At 37.9% G+C, this 15730-nt stretch overlaps 2 long non-coding RNA genes across 2 annotated transcripts in view; one reads left to right on the plus strand and one right to left on the minus strand.

Moving 5' to 3' along the window:
* Positions 1-15730, minus strand: part of LOC124529262 (uncharacterized) — a 297645-nt gene that overhangs the window by 181258 nt on the left and 100657 nt on the right. The window lies entirely within an intron of this gene.
* The window catches only part of LOC124529263 (uncharacterized), a 41928-nt gene that overhangs the window by 17604 nt on the left and 8594 nt on the right, over positions 1-15730 (plus strand). The window contains exon 2 of the long non-coding RNA XR_006966296.1: positions 3755-3898. This is a non-coding gene — a long non-coding RNA (uncharacterized LOC124529263). The remainder of the gene's footprint in view (positions 1-3754; positions 3899-15730) is intronic.

Consider the following 15730-nt stretch of genomic DNA (forward strand, 5'->3'; position numbering starts at 1 on the left):
CACCTGTCAGAATGGTTAACATGAACAACTCAGGCAACAACAGATGTTGGCGAGGATGCAGAGAAAGAGGATCTCTTTTGCATTGCTGATGGGAATGCAAGCTGGTGCAGCCACTCTGGAAAACAGTATGGAGGTTCCTGAAAAAGTTAAAAATAGAACTACCCTATGATCCAGAAATTACACTACTAGGTATTTATCCAAGGGATACAGGTATGCTGTTTCAAAGGGGCACATGCACCCCCATGTTTATAGCAGCACCATCAGCAATAGCCAAAGTATGGAAAGAGCCCAAATGTCCATTGATGGATGAATGGATAAAGAAGATGTGGTATATATATACAGTGGAGTATTACTCGGCAATCAAAAAGAATGAAATCTTGCTATTTGCAACTACGTGGATGGAACTAGAGGGTATTATGCTTAGTGAAATTAGTCAGTCAGAGAAAGACAGATATCATATGTTTTCACTCATATGAGGACTTTAAGACACAGAACAGATGAACACAAGGGAAGGGAAGCAAAAATAATATAAAAACAGGGAGGGCACAAAACATAAGAGACTTTTATTTTTTTATTTTATTTTATTTTTAAAAAAAATTTTTTTTCAACATTTTTATTTATTTTTGGGACACAGAGAGACAAAGCATGAACGGGGGAGGGGCAGAGAGAGAGGGAGACACAGAATTGGAAACAGGCTCCAGGCTCTGAGCCATCAGCCCAGAGCCCGACGCGGGGCTCGAACTCACGGACCGCGAGATCGTGACCTGGCTGAAGTCGGACGCTTAACCGACTGCGCCACCCAGGCGCCCCATAAGAGGCTTTTAAATATGGAGAATAAACAGAGGGTTCCTGGAGGGGTTGTTGGAGGAGGGATGGGATGGGCTAAATGAGTAAGGGGCATTAAGGAATCTACTTCTGAAATCATTGTTGCACTATATGCTAATTTGGATGTAAATTTAAAAAATAAAATTAAACAAAAAATAATTAAAAAATAAAGAGAAAAAATTAAAATATTAAATTTTAATCCTAAAAATAAAGTGATGATTTATTTCAGAATGCAATGCAATGTAACACACCCCTTGAAGAATAATTAACATATAATATTCCCAATAAGTGATGACATTAATTCAATACTCACTCATGTAGAAAAACAAAAATTTAGCAAATAGGAATAAAAGAGAAAGATGCTTAAATAGATAAAGGATTCCTATCAAAACTCTCCAGCAAACACCGTACAAGGAAACTTTCACTATCTCTTTTATTCAATAATATATTAGGCATGCTAGCCAATATAATAACACAAGGCAATTAAATAAAATGGCTTAGACCATAAAGAAAAACAAAACAAACTTTATTTGTAAATGGCATGGTTGTCTATATAAAAAATTCAAGACTATCTACAGATTATTAGACTTGAAAAAGAGTCTCTATGATGGTTAGAGAGGCTGAGAGTTTTCTGGGACAAACTGTGGCAACTTTTCCTATAGACAGAACCTCTTGGTGTTTTGTGCAGTTAACTGCAAATGAATTTTTAAATGGATAATGAAACTTGGCCACTTTGCAAATCAAACTAATCGACTGTATTTACACATTGATATATGCTATATGACGAGTGTCTCTATCAGTCCATGCTGCCCTAAAAAAAATCCCATAGACCAGGTGCTCAGACAAGAGAAATAAATTCTCTCATAGTTCTGGCGATTGCAAAGTCCATGATCAAGGTCTAACAGGGTTCACTTTCCAGTGGGAGCTCTCTTTACGGGCTTAGAGATGGATCCCTTCTCCCTGTGCCCTCACACAGCAGGGAAAGGGAAAGAGAGCACAAGTTCTCTAGTGTCTCTTCTTATAAGGGCACTAATCTCACTAGGAAAGACCATTCTCATGACCTCATCTAAACCTAATTATCTCACAAAGACTCCGTCTCCAAGCACCAGCACATTGGGGGTTAGGGTTCCAACATGTGGATTGCAGGGTTGGGGGGGGCACACATTTCAGATCATGGCAATAAGTCTTCACATTTGCAAATTATAAATGAAAGTTTTCTTAATATGATACAGCACCTAAGAGAGAAAAAGGGCTATCTGAAAGTCTCACCTGTGATAAAGGTGTGTGTGTTTGCTTTTGTCCAGTTTCAGTATTTTTTATACAAAATAATTCCTCCTTGAATAATATTCATCTACAATGGGTAAAATCAATCTAGGTGTGAAAAGAAATCCATATTTTTAAAAAGGCTTGAGGGAAATGTGGCAGGAATCTCTTAGGGGAAAAAATATTCTACAGGGATGTCGCCAATGGCTAGGCATATGTTTTTGTGGTCTTGTGCCCTGTGGATATTTGCCAAAGAGGAAAGTTACTCTAACCTCCCTGGGCAGGCATTTACAGAGCATCTCAATCCCTGCATCGTTTGGATGTCGATGAGACTCACCTGCCAGCGGCAGGCGCCTAAACAGGATGTCCAGAAATCCCAAGAAAATAATCAATATAGAAAAAATATGCCATCATCAGCTTCTGAATAAGAAACTGGCTCACATTCACACACCAAGCCACAGACTAAATAGAAATTTCCCATCCTAAAAATGAAATGCGTGCAGAATTCTTGGGGAGTAATATCCACTCCAACATACACCTAGTATTATCATTATTTGCAAACATACTCCGAGGTTTTGTGTGTGTGTGTGTGTGTGTGTGTGTGTGTGTGTGTGTGAACAAGCCTCCTTCATTAAGACATTGTTGCTGGGTGAATGGGAGTATCTCTTGAGAAGTAATGTGACATCTGATGTCAGAATTGCATAGCATTGATACTAGAAAAACCACCTACTTAGGTCAGTTACAAATTCTCATTTTGCTAAAGAATCAGGAATTTCCCAGTTTTTTGTTTTGTTTTGTTTTGTTTTTAATGTTAGCAGGAGATATCCTAAAACATTCTTAGCAGGCTGAGGTCTAAAGATGTAGGAAAGATCTTGATGTCTGGAGAAAATTTGTACATGTGTGTCTGTGTGTATACAGAAGAATAAAATATGGCATTCTTCACTTATAAATTGACCCTACTGTCTTATTTTCTAGCAATGGTGATCTATTTATAATCTCAAATTAATTGTCTTGTGAAAAGTGGAGGGGGGAGAAATAAAAGCAGGCAAACCCAATGCCCATAAACAAAAACATCCGCAATTGTCCCCTGCAGTAACTGAACCCAGAAATGCAGGGTAAGTTTCAAGTGCTCCATCTATACAAGTCATTATAGTGTTAAATTCAAATATTTCAAAGTCAAGGGTGTCTTTTTATCATTGTGCAACTTAGTAGCAATGTGTGCATCTAGACTCTGGTTTCAGTTCTGTCAGTGACTGGGTGACTGGGGGAAAAGTAACGTTGTCCTTCTGCTCAGTTCTTTTTTTTTTTTTTTTTTTTTTTTTTTTTTAAATTTTTTTTTTCAACGTTTATTTATTTTTGGGACAGAGAGAGACAGAGCATGAACGGGGGAGGCGCAGAGAGAGAGGGAGACACAGAATCGGAAGCAGGCTCCAGGCTCTGAGCCATCAGCCCAGAGCCCGACGCGGGGCTCGAACTCACGGACCGCGAGATCGTGACCTGGCTGAAGTCGGACGCTTAACCGACTGCGCCACCCAGGCGCCCCTGCTCAGTTCTTATATGCACAAGATGACAAGGAAAATGATCGAAAAGTGAAAAAAAGTTGCAGAATGTGAAGTTGGAAAAATTGGGTTGAAGTTCAAAATGACATCTCTCTCTCTCTCTCAAGGCAGAACACCTTCAGGGTAAATATGTATTGAACACTTCCCACGGCGTCAGCCCTGCGCTAAGGCTGCCATATTAGGAGAGGACTTGGGAGGAATGATGCTCACAAGCTCTGCTCCAAAATGATACACTACTCTTCCTCCTTGAGGTAAGTCTCTTCTTATACCAGCAACAATTATCAGAGTGTCTCATACTACCCATTACTACATTTTTACTTCAGGCATTTTACAACCAATGCGCTGGCCCTACTTTTCTGAGAAATAATGTTGCCATGGAATATGGTACTCTGGAAGTGTGAATTTAATTCTATATTGATACCATTATTTTCTTCCTGTGAATTAAACTACATATGCCTTTTAGGGGCACTTGGGTGGCTCTGTCGGTTAAATGACCAGCTCTTGATTTCAGTTCAGGTCATGATCTTGTGGTTCGTGGGATTGAGTCCCACGTCAGGCTCTGTGCTGATAGCACAGAGCCTGCTTGGTATTCTCTCTCTCTCTCTCTCTCTCTCTCTCTCTCTCTCTGCCCCTCCCCTGCTTGTGCTCTGTCTCTCTCTCTCAAAATAAATAAATAAACATAAAAAAAACACTACATATGCCTTTTAAATAAACAATGCCAAACCTTCAAATGTAGAGTTTTATATGAGAATCATGGCATCCCAGAGATTTAAAAAAAAAAAAACAAAAAAACAAAACAACAAAAAAACTGTAGATAATGTATCCCAGTTATATTGTTTACATAAATCTCAAAGCCAGGATATGGCAGATTCCTGTCGCTGGGCTCTTAGCCCAGCGCTCATTGTATCACCAGAGACAATAGTCTTTCACATGAATCACTGATGCTTGCCAGTTGCTGACAGTCTACTTTGTTCTGATCTCTCTTCATAAAGAACATAGGATAGTTTAAATCTTTCAAGATTTTTCATCAAAACAAAACAAAAAGACCTAACCAACAAAACCAATCGAAACCTGAGAGGCTTAGCACGCAACCAGCAGAGTTACAAAGTTATTTACTACGTGTTTTTATGACACAATGGGAAGCGTATCTTTTATTTCAAGTAATAGAACCTGGTGGTCAAAAGTATATATTCGAAAACCATAAAGATCAGTGGCATTGCCACTTATTAGTTGCATGACCTTCTAAAGCCTCAATTTTCACAAATAAAGAATGGAAATAATAATAATAGTTACTGTTACAGGGTTGAGAAAATCATATGAGACCTCAATTTACACACTCAGGTCTAGGGCTAAGGTAATACATGTACCATTATTATAATTTCCTGACATATATTTATCCCTTTCTATATTTTGACACTATCAACTAAAATCAACTTCCTCAAATTAATGTTTAAAGCCACCACAATAAGCTGTCATTTGTATGTATACGATATCATTCGATCTACTCAAAAATCTGCTAAGATAAAACTCTGAATAACCTAAAGGCTGATCGGGAGTTTCCTTCTCCTTCATTCTGAAGATGTTTTGCGATATTAAGGTAGAAACACGGACAGCTTAGGAAAGACTCTCAGCCTGAAGTCTCAGATTCATAACACAAAACTGATCTATATTCAAAAATTGTTTTCTAGTGCAGGTCTGACGGCTTAGCAGTGTTGAATCAGAAAAAAAAAGTTTCTCTCTGTTGCCGTGCCCTTGCCTCTCGATTAACAAGTACCATCCTCTACTGATGTGCTTCTGGGATGCTGAGATCCTCACCGACACACAGGAGAGCTCAAGATATCAATTTAAATAAACATTCATAGAGAGGAACGAGTATATTTCTCATATACAGTTTCAGCTAGGAGATTAAGCTTAGTACTGGAGGCAGGCTTAAAAGAATGAGCTGTATTCAACAGACCGATTCTCATTGTACTAAATCCTAACTAATTCAGCAAGAACATCTCGATGCTTCATACATAAAGTTAAAAACAATGCAGAGAGGAATGTCTCCTCTGATCCGCCGTCATTCTGAACCACCTAGACCTGTATCTCCGTCATTTTTCCGAACACCAGGACCACCCTCCCTTTAATTTGAATGCCTAAACGTTCCTAAAAATATCCAGCTCCTTTATTCTCCCTGGGGATAACCAAACCGGATGAGTCTAAGTACTTGGAACACCAAGATGCTGTAGTTTCTCTACGGCTGTTACACAGCTACGGGGCCGCAGACCCAGTAAATCTAGAGACTGCCAATGGACTACATTGTCCAAACACCTTACAGACGTGCTTTCCATTTGTAAGTTTTGCTATTGAGCATTTCCCAATGAAGGGTACCCTTCGACAGGGAGACAGGAAGCCATGAGAAGTGATTCCATTCTGTCATCACTGATTAAGTTATTAGATTATTTTAATTATTGTCTTGCTTCCTTCATCTGAAGAAGAGCTTGGACTAAGACCTTTAGGTGCCGAACATCTTATAACTCTGTGTAGTTTATGATTAGTTATCACGTCATTTGCAATGTCTTCTTGTGCTTATTGGGGGGGGGGGTTGTTGTTGTTTTGTTTCTTTGGTTTTGCTTCAGTGCTTTGATTCACAGCAATCGTGAGGAATACAGGGTTAGGTAGAAACTTCCTTCACGGCTCTTTTTTAAGTTTTTTATTTATTTATTTTGAGAGAGAGAGAGAGTGTGTGTGTGTATGTGAATGAGTGGGGGAGGGGCAGAGGGAGAGAGAGAATCCCAAGCAGCCTCCGCACTGTCAGCGCAGAGCCTGATGTGGGGCTTGAACCCACGAACAGTGAGATCATGACCTCAGCTGAGATCTAGAGTCAGGCACTTAACCGACTGAGCCACCCAGGTGCCCCTCTCACGTCTTCAAACACGCAGGGTAGTTTCACAAAGGGCTCAGACTCTGCTGCGGGGAAATAATGTTTTCTAAAGTCAGAGTGAAAAGCTGAATGATAACTGGCTGAGATGCAGCTGGGAAAATTCACAGAGTCCTCTCACATACTTTTTCCATTATCCTCCAGGGTGCCTCAAGTTCTATTTATTCTTCAAGCACTGAAATAACCCCAGCATATTTCAGCAACAGCTCAAGAAAGAGCATCTTTTTGACTTCACCATGTATGGTTTCAATCCAACTGTTTTCCATTTTCACATCACATGCTATTCCTGAGTTGGGTTCTCACAAACCTAACATACAGCCACATCTCCCCCAAAAGGGCAAAGGACGCTTGCTGAGAAGAGGCGCACAGAAATTCCAACCAATCCCTTGAAGCTTTTATTCTTAACCCAGCACCAAATAGCTTAAGAGCTCATCTTGCCTGTTATAAATAGGATCCAGTGCCTATCACTCCAGCTCACTGGGAAAGAATGCAAACAGTCCTAGGAATGAAATACTCAGGAAGACTATCCTGCCTAGTCAGAGCTATTTTCTTTTAAATGACAAAATTTCCCTCCAGACACAGAGAAAGCCTTACATTTTTAGCCTGTGAGTTTCTCATCCTTAGGAATGATGTGATGTTTCGTATGAGCAAAAGAGAGAGAGAGAGAGAGAGAGTTGCATCAGTAGTAAAAATGTGCTGAGCAAAACCCTTCTCTCTCTCTAGGCTGGCCTTTAAAGGAACGCTCATTATTTTGACGAAATCCGTGTGGTCACGCTGCATTCTCCAGGAACAAACATGGTTCATCTAAAGGTCTATCCAGAAGGACATCTAGAAAGCCAACAATAGGCAGCTATTAGAAGGACACACAGACAACACCAAGTTGAGTCCACAGAATCATTTTTTTTTTTTAAATCTTGGGAACAAAGAAAATTGACTTGTTCTTTTTTCTCCTATGCAAAGAAGTGGATGTAAGACATAGTCCATATTGTTACTTAGGTATTTTTTCTTTGAATAGAAACCAATAAATTTTGCATATAAGAAACAAATACATGAAGACAGGTACAACTGCAAAATTTTCTTGTTTAGTTATCAGTAAACTATTACCATATTTGTAAAGGGGATTTTGAGGTATCAATCTCTGAACTTAAAAATGTGTCTCATTCGTGTTACATATTCAGGAGAAAACACATGATGAAAACTTCCGTCTCCGTGTCTTTTTTTTAACATGTAAGGCAATGTTTAATGTCACAGAACATAATTAATGATATGTGGATACTTTCTTAAAAAGCAAACTGGACTGGTATACATAATAAACTTCCAGATCAAAAAGAGTTCTATGGATCAAAAGATACCATAAATGAAAAGGGTAATAGATTGGGAGGAAATATTTCCAACACGTATGAGGATAAAGGCTATAACAGCAGCAAAAACCTATAAATAGGCTACTCAGAAGAAGAAAATTTACACCTCTTGATTGTGGTAGCAAAATACAATTCTAAAGGTTTACCATGTCTTTTAAACCTAGATAACTTGCCTTTGCCAAGATTACCACATCTCGAACTCAGATGCACATGACTGTCACCTCTAGTTCAATGTGGCTATAATTCTTTTCTTGACCTGAATCCCTAGGTCTGCAGTTGAGAAGTTAGATGCTATATGTTTTTCTGAATACAGTTTTAATGACTTAAATTGAAGAGTCTTAGAATAAATAAATCTGTTCAGAGCTCATGATGCATAGAAATAACTGGATACACAACAATGATGTTATGTGATATTTAATGTTGACTAGTATGGTACAGAATTTTGAATTTTAGCCTGGTCCATATTTAAAGGGCAAATCAGAAAAAAATAACTAATGGCTGTAAGTACTAAAGTATTTAAACAAGGAGGCCATCGCACGGAGATGTCTCTAATGCAGCGGCAACATACAGAAGTGAACAAAATCTAAGCCAGAGTCAATGCACTCCAATCCAAAATAAGGAAACCTAAGAACAACTAATCACAAACAGTACAGGAAGCTTTCCCAAATAAGGCAACCACTTAAGCTATAGCCAATCAAATCATTTCTTTGCTTTGGTTCAGTGTTTTTTTCTATAAAAACCTTGCCCCTAGCTCCTATGGGTGGAGCTCTTCTAACCATCTTTGGTTTGGCATTCCCCAATTTGAATTAACGCTCAAATACACTTGAAAAATTGTAATGTGCCTCAGTTTACCTTTAAACCATGTGTAAATAATAAAGTTTTTCCTGAAATCAGAAATAGGAAAGTGATTGAAACAATTGTCCTAGGAGTTTTGTTTTTGTTTTTGTTTTACTTTTGTTCTAGGAAATATAAACCTACCCCAAATCAAGGAAACAGAAGTGTAGTAATTGTAGTGTTGAACTCCTTAGACACTCCAAAACAGTTTGTTACTTTTTTTTTTTTTTTTGCTAGCTCAAAGTCCATGCCAATCAAAGCCCAATGACTTGCATACACAAAGGCTTTATTTCAGGCATTTGAAACTTTCACACAAAGTTCACAGAGTGTCTAAATAAAGCTGTTTTTAATTGAATTTTCTTCATGGCTTTTACTTCAAAAAAAAAATCCTTCTTTTACTCCTTTCAACATGAGAGTACCCACATTAATTCTTTTTCTTCTGAAAGTTTAGCAGATATACAAAGGAGCTATTAAAATGCTTATGTAGGGGCACCTGGGTGGCTTAGTAAGTTAAGCAACTGGCTTCCGCTCAGGTCATGATCTCTTGGTTTGTGGGTTTGAGCCCTGTGTCGGGGCTCTGTGCTGACAGCTCAGAGCCTGGTGCCTGCTTTGGATTCTGTGTCTCCCTCTCTCTCTGCCCCTCCCCCGCTCTCACCAGGTCTCTCTCTCTCTCTCTCTCAAAAATAAACATTAAAAAAAAACAGATAAAATGCTTATGTAAATGGACTCTGCCCCCTGTAAGAAGCATATGCACATAATTGACTATATTTTCTAATTTAAATGTAGTCTTCAAAGAGTTTTTATGGGGGGTACTCATTTCAGTTTCTCCGCATTTGTGGTATTTCCCCTGACCCTATCAATCTAGCCCTAAGAGCCCATCTTCCTCCTGGCCAATTAATCACTCATCAAAGCTGTGTTATCTGCCACCAAAATCCGTAGATAAAATGGAAATTTGATCAATTGCACAGAGCAGAATCAGTCATGGTATTCATGATGTTAACTCATGTACTTATTAAGTCTAAGTCTGAAGAGCAGAACTTTAAAAAAAAATCTTGACCTACTTGTTTTTAAAAAGTGACAAACATGGGGTGCCTGGGTGGCTCAGTCCGTTAAGCGACCGACTTTGGCTCAGGTCATGATCTCCTAGTCTGTGAGTTCAAGCCCCACATCAGGCTCTGTGCTGACAGCTCAGAGCCTGGAGCCTGCTTTGAATTCTGTGTCTCCCTCTCTCTCTGCCCCTCTGCCACTCACACTCTGTCTGTCTCCCTCTCTCTCAAAAATAAGTTAATATTAAAAAAAAAAAATTTAAAGGTGCCGAGGCATTTAAAAGAGCAGAAGAGTAGAAAATACAAAATGTGAAGGCAGGGTTTTGCAGTGGCCCAGAACCAGACTTGAAGCTCAGTCTCCCTCTATAATTTCCTCATACTAAGTAAAATAGAAAGAGTGAAATCTTCATTTACTTCATTTCCCCTTGTCAAAATAGGCAGAGCTCATTTAAGATCTAGGCAGTTACTCTTCTAAGTTTTAAATCAAGAAATGAAGTCTTTCCATCATAGCTACCGATAATGTCACACCTTGCACTGTGACAAATACAATAAGACATATTAGAAGGTTTGCTGTACAAAGGTATGTGGAGAACTGAAAAATATACTGTCCTTTCTAATTAGTATTACAGTAGTCCAGATGTTAAACAGATGGACCTCACTGTATCATACTACCAAGTTAAAAAACAAGTGGTTAAATTTTTTTTTCTCACAAATATAGACATTTCAAATCAGTGTTACTGCAAACACAGGCATGAGCCAGTAGAAAGTGAACAAAAATTAGAAAATTGTCTTATATTAAAATTAGAGCAATTCCCAAAGACTCCATTTACTTTGTACTTAGAAATGGTAAGCTTTGATCTTAGCTTCAGTGAAAAACCACCATTCCAGGTACTATTTCCCTTTTCTTTACACTTTGAACTTTTTAAAACCAATGTCAGCAATTTCATATCCTCTCCTGCACCTGGAAAAGTGCTGTTTCAGACTTATAGGTTATCCTTCAATTCCCTATTCATTTCACTTCCTAGCTTTAAGTGAAAAGTGGGGGGAAATATTCTCTCTAGTAAGACTATCTTTAGTATATTCTTTGTTTATATTCTTATCATTATGGCCATATAGTTTCCTGGATTTAAGTCACTCCCAGATGTTAAAATTGTCAAGATCTTTAAACTACAGACTGTGCCCTTTGCATGATAAGACAGACCATACAAGAAGTGTTTCCAAAAGAAGCATTGACATCTGGTGGGCAGAATGTTGTGTAAGTTTCCAAACAGGAAGGCAAACTTTCCTTTCAGACAGGTTTGAATATCATCTGATTAAGACATAGCACTGAGATGTGACAGATTATAAAAATGATTTTGACAAGTGATTTTAATTTTTAAAGATCAAATAGGAAATGGATATGAAAAGTATCAATAAAGAGGTCAGTGAAACATAAAAAAAAAACCCTCCTCTTGCCAATAAACAACACTGCCAAGTATATATTTTTTTAATTTCAGCTTTACTGAGGTATAACTGACAAAATAGAAGATATTTAAAGTGTACATCATGCTGATTTAACGTACGTATGTTGTGAAATGATACCCCCACCTAGTTAACTAATACATCCATCACCTCACATTTCCATCTTCCTTTTCTTTTTCCTTGTCTTTTCTTTTTTGTTCTTTTCTCTTTTTTTTCTTGTTTCTTTTCCTTTCCTTTCTTTCCTTTTTTCTTCTCTTTTCTTTTGGTGAAAACATTCAAGTTTCACTCTCAGCACATTTCAATTATACAATATAGTATTATCAACTACGGTCACCATGTTGTACATTAGATACTCAAACCTTATTTATCTTGTAGCTGAAATCTTGCTTGCACCCTTCTACCAACCTTTCCATGTTCCGCTCCCCCCATCCCTGACAACAACTTTTCTACCAGTTTTATGAATTTAACTAAAAAAAATTCCACTTATTTATATGGGATACCATCCAGTATTTGTCTTTCTCTGTCTGGCTTATTTCACTTAGCATATAAGGCCTTCAAGTTCCATCCATGCTAGGACAAATGGCAGGATTTCCTACTTTCTTTCTTATGGCTGAACATTACATTGTATACACATGTCATGGCTGCTTTATCCATTCACCCAGCTACTGACAGGTTGTTTCCATATCCTGGCTATTGTGAATAATGTTGCAATAAACATGGAAGTACAGAGATCTCTTAAATATCCTATTTTCATTTCCTTTAGATATGTAGCCAAAAGTGGGTTGGCTGGGTTTTTAATTTTTTGAGGAAAACGTCATACTGTTTTCCATAGTGGTTGCACCAATTTACAATGCCATCAAAAATACACAAGGCTTCCCTTTTCTCCACATGCTCACAACTCATCTGTTGTCTTTTTGATGATGGCCCTTCTCACTGGTATAACTAATATCTCGTTGTGGTTTTGATTTGCATTTCACTTGTGATTAGTGATGCTGAGCACCTCTTTTTGCACATGTTAACCATTTGTATGTCTTCTGTGGAAAAATGTCTTCAGATTCTCTGCCCATTTTTAATCAGATTTGTTTGCTATTGAGTTGTATGAGTTCTTTCTATATTTTAAATAGTAACTCTTCATCAGATATGTGATTTCCAAATACTTTCTCCCGTTCCATAGGTTGTCTTTCCATTTTGTTGACGGTTTCCTTTGCTGTGAGACTTTTTCCTTTGATGAAGTCTCACTTGTTAATTTTTGTGCTTTTGTTACCTTGGCTCTGAGCACGCTTTTTGTATGTTTAATATTTTATTTGGTATTATGGAAGACTTGGAGGCACTGACAGAATCGTTGCGTTCAAAGAGTTTACATCTGGGGAGAAAACTGACAGAGCAAACAGAAATAAAGTCAGGTTGTAACTGTGGCACTAGCCATATGTGTACTAAGAACTCAGCAAAAGAGCACAAAAAACCATTTGGTAAGAGTTGTCAGGGAAGGATTCATGGTGGAAGAAGATGGGTAAAAAACTGATGGAGTAGGACTGAGGAAGGATTGGGAAAGGGTTGATGAGAGGGTAAGGGCTGGATGAATAAAGACCATAAAGAGTCCAAGGTGTTGGGGTAATGGGAGATTACGGAGGATACTGGTTTGCACAGAGAAATGCTGCATGTGGAAAGTGGAAGGATATCAGATTGGAAGGGAAGAGTGGAGCTAGATATAGTCCAGAGAGGACTAAAACCTGTGATAAGTAATGAAGGGCTACTGTGCTTTCTTTAATACAACTTCAGCTATAAATAAGAAAAGCCAGTTTGAATCTTTTTGTGGAACTCTTAAAAATGTTCCACAAATTGGAGCCTGCCTGGAAAATAGTCTAAAATCAGCACTGACTTAAAATCTGAGTTCTAAATTTTTGTTAATAAATGAAACGAATTTTGCCTAAGCCAATCTTATTCCAATAGCATCAATTATGCTACCTAATACCATTGGATATTTTGTGGTTGAAGCATTATTCTACACATACATAGCCTCTACAGAGGCTAAAGTTTTACACAGACTCAAAAAAATTATTTATTCACTCCCTCATCCATGAATTCCTTCATTCCACATTTCCATTACTCTGTCAAGTGCTGTACTAGGCAGTTGGGATGCAAAGAGAAAAGAAAAACAGTCCAGTGGGACTGAGTCAAGTGGGAAAGATAAACATATAAACAGAGGAAACAAAAAAAAAACTGTGTGAAAGAAGAAAATTCCACTGCAGCACCTCTTTTAATAAGGAAGGTAATTTAATTTTTAGCAACTTCTTATCAGAGATCAAAGTAATACAAAAGATAGAAGCATTTCCGGGTATCCAAAGAGCAGGGTTTCTATAAAAGCTACTACTCAATGCTTGTTACCAAAATGTCACAACATCAGAATGAACAGGAGGCCAGAGTTGTTTAATCTTGAAGCCTCTGTATAGGCAGTGATGGTGGGCACAGCATCTAGATGAACACATGTGCCCTAGCCAACTGTTCCAGTCTTGGCAGAAAATGGTAACAATGAGATAGGTGCTCTTCTGCTCTCCAGAAACTCCTGGAAAATGCTTAGCGCTGCAACTGATAGGTCACTGTTAATTTCACCGAAGGATGATAGTTTTAAATAAGCAAAGAAGCTGTGTGGTGGTCTTCCTTTAGGCCATCTATACCCTTGGTCAGTCTCATTCCATAAAGTGGCTTAGGAAGGTATAGAGTTAGATCAAGGGTCTACCACTCTCAAGTTATCTTACCACACGGTTACTGGGGCTGGCATTTTAATGGACTCAAATCTTTCTATTAGAGATAAAGCCAAAGGTTTGAATGAAGATGCCTAGTGGAGATAATGCACATTACTGGAATTTATTCACACCCATGTAAAGTGGAATCCATCAACCACATTATAAAGGCTGGTATCACATTCCGTTCGGTTTACACAAGAGGGGAAGGTTAGAAAGCAGTTGGAGAGAAAGTGCTGAGAGAAGTCAAGAATGTGGAAGTTGAGGCCTGTGGAAATGGAACATGAATTTCATCAACTTCATAGTCTGGTTTGAGATTCACCGTGTACCTCTGAATGTGTGTTAAGTCTATGCCGTTCATGTACACTGGGTACTGTGTGCAGCTCATCCCACCAGTTAAGGATCACATCATGTTGCAGAAGTCAGCCCTGCTATCCATAATTAAAAAGATTTCCTTTGTTTTTTTTTTTTAAACAAAAGAGTGTGTTAACTCAAGATTATTTATGGACAAAGAATAATGTTTAAAGGTAGGTAGGGCCTCCAAAGAGGACAACTTGGGTTCAAATCCCGGATCCTTTTCTTCCAAGTCTGTATGACCTGGAGAATGTAACCCGACCACTCTGTGTCCAAGTTCTCATCTGTAGAAACAAATCAAACTAGTATCTAACTCAGAGGATTGCTATCATGGTTAAAAGAGAGAATACAGAGGGGCTCTTAATGTAAATAAAGCTCTCAATTCATATCTGTTATAGTTATTTTCCATAGAACATTGAAAATGTCATCCAAGGTAATGGAATTGACTTACTTGATGCAAAATTAGGCACGTTCCGGTAAAAAAGGAAGACTGACTAACTTAGTAGGATAACTAGACATTTACATCGTATTCTGCAAGCTATTCTAGAATATTTTGCACTTTTACAAGAGCTATAAAATATGATATCAGTATCTAACCCTGGAAATATCTGAACAATATGCTAGAATCACAGGTTCTTTCCTGAAGACTTCCAAAATGAGCCGCTCAAACATTTATGTCAAAGCAGTACAGGAGATCGATGGTAGGCTGAGGTAAAGTCCAAAGTCTACTTGTAGCAAGTAAAAATTTCTTTTATGTCTCCTTTACACTTTGTGTTACACACCAATATATATCTGCTTAAGTATAGAAAGTTTTCACACACAAAAAAAAAACAAAACAAAACAGATGCCCTAGGAAGATTTACTTTGTTCATCCCGGGGTATCAATTGCCAGTGACCTGGCATGGGTTCCCACAGGTTCAGTTATTCCAATTTGATAAGCATGACAACAGGAAATATAAACAGAAGTCCAATTAGCATACTGTCACTGAAAAAGATTACACAAATTATTTAACACAGAGTTATGAACTAGGAGGCACAGTGTGGATAAATCTTGAATATTCTGCTTCTCTGATAATTTTCATGTGTATCAACAATTTGAAAAGAATTAAAATGTGATTAAGTGTAAGTTTAATTTGGAGAATTTTATTTGTTAATTTATTCAGAAGGTATATCTGATTCTCAACATAACTGAAAGTTATCATATAGGTCTTCAATTAATGCCTCAGGCTGCCCAAATCACTCTCATCAAAGTTTTCAGGTTTCTGTATAAAGAACATTTTACAGTATGTAGTTTTAAAATACATGGTCATTTGTTTTTTCTTTATTTATTTTTTTTTAGTGGATCAGGTTAGGCCATGGAAAA

Source organism: Lynx rufus, unplaced genomic scaffold (assembly GCF_022079265.1).
Source record: "Lynx rufus isolate CCGP_SWC_20201006 ecotype Redwood Valley unplaced genomic scaffold, mLynRuf1.p SCAF_6, whole genome shotgun sequence".
In the NCBI taxonomy this organism is placed as follows: domain Eukaryota; kingdom Metazoa; phylum Chordata; class Mammalia; order Carnivora; family Felidae; genus Lynx; species Lynx rufus.